Consider the following 5,049-nt stretch of genomic DNA (forward strand, 5'->3'; position numbering starts at 1 on the left):
TAAGTCCCTCTAGGACTCATCCCAATTCATCCTGTCTATACATTGTTACTGAGTAGTTGTTTCCATGCTGTCTTCCCATTTAACTACTTTTCTTTGTATCCCTAGCATTTAACAGATGCAAGCTTATGGTATATATGTAATAAATGTTATTTGATCTACTGGCTGAATAGATAAAAGGATTCAAAATTGTGTTATATGAGGATCATTTGAAGAAAATGGGGGTGTACAGGCTAAAGAAAAGACTTTGGGGGAGCATTATGAATAAACTTTTATTTGAAGAATTGTCATGTGGATGAGAGATTAGACTTACACCCTGCTTTACCTCAGAGGGTAGAGCTCAGAAAAATTACAAAGAGCAAGATTTGGATAGTCATTTGTCAGATAGGCAATGGATCAGGAATTCTTTTTTATGTTATTTTATTTTTCAATTATATGCAAAGATAACTTTCAACATTCATGTTTTTGTAAGCTTTTGAATTTCATATTTTCCTACCTGTAGAGGGCCAGCTCCTAGGAGTGATTTTCACATATCCTTGGTGACCTTTTTCCATCAGAGATATGTATGTATTATTGCTCATTGTATGGATTTGTTGGCTCTCCAGTGAACCTCGACCTGGGAAAAATCTCTGGAGGTGGTTGTAAAGGCTTTTCTTATAGAGAAGTATGCAGATTTCTAAGAACAAATATTGTAAATTTGCCCAGAAAATTGTGAAACCGAGTCTCCTTTAACCTGTCATTCCTGAGATAAATTTTTGTTATAAAAGGTCCAAGTTTCCAAAAATAAATTTAGTAGACTCTTGCATCCCAACCCTGCATGTGTGAGTATGTGTCTACTTGACCTGACTCTTGTAAGTTAATGTTCAGACCCACATCAGAGCTATCGCAGGCAGTAGTTGGTGCCTGAACAGGGACTGATGGATGAACAGACAGATGGACCTGGAGGGGAATCAATCTTTTTTTTTTTTTACTCATAAACTGTTCCCCTTTCCATAGATCTGACAGGTAGACTAGTCCTTGATCTTCTAATTTGCTTATAGTATTGTTTTTTATGTCTATGTCCTGTAACCATTTGGATCTTATCTTGGTAAAGGGTGTGAGGTGTTGGTCTAATCTAAGTTTCTTCCATACTAACTTCCAATTATCCCAGCAGTTTTTATCAAAGAGGGAGTTTTTATCCCAATGGCTGGACTCTTTGGGTTTATCAAACAGCAGATTACTATAATCCTCTCCTGCTTTTTAACACCTAGTCTATTCCACTGGTCCACCACTCTATTTCTTAGCCAGTACCAAACAGTTTTGATGACTGATGCTTTATAATATAATTTTAGATCGGGTAGTGCTAAGCCACCTTCGTTTGCATTTTTTTCCTTAAGCTCCTGGCAATTCTTGACTTTTTATTTCTCCATATGAATTTACTTACAATTTTTTCTAAATCATTAAAGTAATTTTTTGGAATTTTGATTGGTAGGGCACTAAACAGACAGTTTAGTTTTGGTGGAATTGTCATTTTTATTATATTAGCTCTACCTATCCATGAGCAGTTGATATTTGCCCAGTTATTTAAATCTGATTTAATTTGTGTGAGAAGTGTTTTATAATTGTTTTCAAAAAGATTCTGAGTCTGTCTTGGCAAATAGACTCCCAAGTATTTTACACTGTCTGAGGTTACTTTGAATGGGATTTCTCTTTCTACCTCTTCCTGCTGTTCCTTGCTAGTCATATATAGGAAAGTTGAGGATTTATGGGGATTTATTTTATAACCTGCAACTTTGCTAAAATTGCTAATTGTTTCCAGTAGATTTTTGGATGATTTTCTTTGGATTTTCTAGGTAGACCATCATGTCATCTGCAAAGAGTGAGAGTTTTGTCTCTTCCTTCCCAATTCTAATTCCTTTAATTTCTTTTTCTTCTCTAATTGCTGATGCTAACATTTCTAATACAATATTGAATAGCAGTGGTGATAATGGGCACCCTTGTTTAACCCCTGATCTTATTGGGAATGCCTCTAGCCTCTCCCCATTGAGTATAATGCTTGTTGATGGTTTCAGATAGATAATGCTAATTATTTTAAGGAACAGTCCATTTATTCCTACACTCTCTAGTGTTTTTAATAGGAATGGATGCTGTATTTTGTCAAAAGCTTTTTCAGCATCTATTGATATGATCATATGATTTCTGATAGGTTTGTTGTTGATATAATTGAGTATACTAACAGTTTTCCTAATATTGAACCAACCCTGCATTCCTGGAATAAATCCTACTTGATCATAATGTATTATCCTAGTGATGACTTGTTGTAGTCGTTTTGCTAAGATTTTTATTTAGGATTTTTGCATCTATATTCATCAGGGAAATAGGTCTATAATTTTCTTTCTCTGTTTTAACTCTTCCTGGTTTAGGTAACAGTACCATATTGGTTTCATAGAAAGAGTTGACCCTTCTTCATTATGCTGAGACCTTGAGTTGGGTGGGGCTGGTTCACCTGGGCTTGGGATCTCTAAAGGCTTTACTGAGTGCAGTTCTCTGGCTGGCCAGTAGGAGGTGCTGGTTGCCCTCTCTGGAGTGTCTGTGACCTTGGTTGCGAAGCCTTCTCCCTTTGCTTGAGGGAGGGAATTGGAGCTATTGAATTCTTTTGCCTTCAATCAATGGTGGGCTTTACCCTGGCCTGAGGTGATTCCTCAGCTGGGCTGGTTCTTCTGCTCACACACCTGGGCCTGAGGCAGAAGTAATTTGCATTTGTTTGGGAGGAGCCCTCAGTGCAATGGAGGCATGGGCTCAGAGTTTCTCAGACCAGAGGAGCCCATGGATGGCATCCACAGCTCTCCTGCACCAGACCTCTCCCCGCAGCCCCTTCCCCAAGCTCCAGGGGGACAGCACCAGAGCCTCTGCTTCCCCGTGGACCCAAGCCCCCTTCGTCCAGTCCCACCACTGATCCAGCAGGTCCAGCTCTCGGGCCCTCAGACTCCCGGTTCCCATTCAGCTGATGATCTGGCTGATCCCGGGCTGATCTTCCCTTGGAGCTCAGACTCACCTGCCAGTACTCAGTCAGCCAAGGCTGCTGCGGGAGACAAATCCTGAGCTAGATTTTCCTCTCCTGGCTTTTCTTTCTGGGTTTCCTGGTTCGGATTTCTTTTAAGAGGTTTGTTTCATGTGATAGATGGGGAAGAGATCAGGAGACTTTAGAACTGTGCCTGTCTTCTCTCCACCATCTTGGCCGGAAGTCTATTGTATTGAGGGGAATCAATCTTAAAAAGAAAGATAAGTCTAGACATATGCGGGTCAAAAAACAGTGTTCTTAAAGGGACAGCAGGCAATTAAAGTAAATAATTTTAAAAAATATTTTCATCGGGTCTAAAACAGAGAACATTAAAATGGGACAGGGATAGTCTAAAGACAGAGGACATTATTGAAAGTGCTAAAACAATAGTTAAAGAAAGAGGCTTGTTGGCTCCGGAGGTTGGGCGTGCGGGCGACATGTACTACAAGTTCAGTGGCTTCACCCAGAAGCTGGCCGGGGCCTGGGCCTGGGCCTGGTCCACCTACAGCCCTCAGGGTTAAAAACCTGTGGCATCCTCAGAATCACCACCTATCATATTAGCCACACCAACAAAATTTGCCTCAGAAATAGCTCCATATGATTATGCTGGGAAAAACAAAGTTCCAGAGCTGCAGAAATTTTTTCAGAAGTCTGATGGTCTACCTGTCCACTTGAAACACGGTCTACCTGACCAAATGCTCTATCAGACCACCATGGCTTTGATTCTGGGAGGGACCATCTACTGTCTGATAGCTCTCTACATGGCTTCACAACCCAAAAATAAATGAACTGCATTTCATAATACTGATTTATTAACAAGAGTTTTGGCATAAAACCCTTTGAATTGTCTATTTTCCTAATAGTGATTTTTTTTGACCTGTGTAAGTTTATATTGTTCATAATGAATTAGAGGGCTGATCAATGAGGAAACATTTTGGTTGATTGGTTTCTGAAAAGAAGTGGGTTGTCAGAACATTTTGAAGTTAGTTATTATTCAAGCAAAAGTGATGATGCCCTTCTAATTTGACCTCTCATATTTCTCCAGAGGTTGGCAGGCTAGCTCATTCACAACTCACTTTGATAAGGCCACCAGAGATTTCTGGTTGTGCCTTCCAGCCCACAAGAGAGATTCTAAGTTGGGGAAGCTTTTCCATCACCAGATGTGCTGGGAGGAGGAGATTCACTGAAGCCAGCACCAGTGATAGCAAGGCCTTTAACATCCTGATGCCAAAAATCTGTTCTTTCTGACACCACAGGTTTCACTGGGAATTTAATTAGTTGTTAATTTGGGGAATTTTTTCATCTTGCAGCATGGTATTAATAGAAATTATATTCTGTTAACTATCCATAATACCTGTAACTTTGTCATATAGTTTCAAAGAGATTATATACCTGATTTTTAAATATTCCAGAAATGAAGATTCTGTATTTATTCCACCATGGGAACAGAACAGCTCTTATTGAAAGTTTTGCACTTTGGACTGAACTGTTGTACAATATTTCCCTCCCTGTGGTTCTTCTTTACTCTTGTTAAATTGCTGTAGGCTTATGGTATAATTTATTTTTGCTTGTGGAATAAATGCAAGAATTGAGAAGTTAAAAAAAAAGAGGCTTGTTAATAACAACAAAACAAATGGAAGAATTTATTGAATGTGTACAAAAATGTTGTCCTTGGTATCCAGAAGAAGGAGTATTAAGTATTGAAAAAATGGGAAACTGTGGGGAAACAGATGAATGAACATTTTAAACACAGAGGTCAGGAAGCATTTCCTATAGGAGTCTTTTCATTGTGGAGTATTTTAAAAATCTGCCTGACTCCACCTGGAGATGTTCCTTTGGTTCAGACTATATTAAAAGTTGATGTAGTTGTTCAAACTATTCAGGAGGAAGATAAGAGTAAAAAAGAGCTGTGGCTTTTGCCTCCAACACCATCTCCTGACCCTGTGCCTGCTGGGGGTGGAAGGAGGGGTGTGGAGGCCAAGGCCTCAGGGGTGTACCTTCCCAGGAGAATC

At 39.5% G+C, this 5,049-nt stretch overlaps 1 pseudogene; it reads left to right on the top strand.

The window, feature by feature from the left end:
• Positions 1 to 3,474: 3,474 nt before the first annotated feature.
• LOC141523061 (cytochrome c oxidase subunit 7A2-like, mitochondrial pseudogene) lies at positions 3,475 to 3,988 on the top strand (annotated as a pseudogene).
• Positions 3,989 to 5,049: the final 1,061 nt, after the last annotated feature.

Source organism: Macrotis lagotis, chromosome 1, assembly GCF_037893015.1.
Source record: "Macrotis lagotis isolate mMagLag1 chromosome 1, bilby.v1.9.chrom.fasta, whole genome shotgun sequence".
Classification (NCBI taxonomy): Eukaryota; Metazoa; Chordata; class Mammalia; order Peramelemorphia; family Peramelidae; genus Macrotis; species Macrotis lagotis.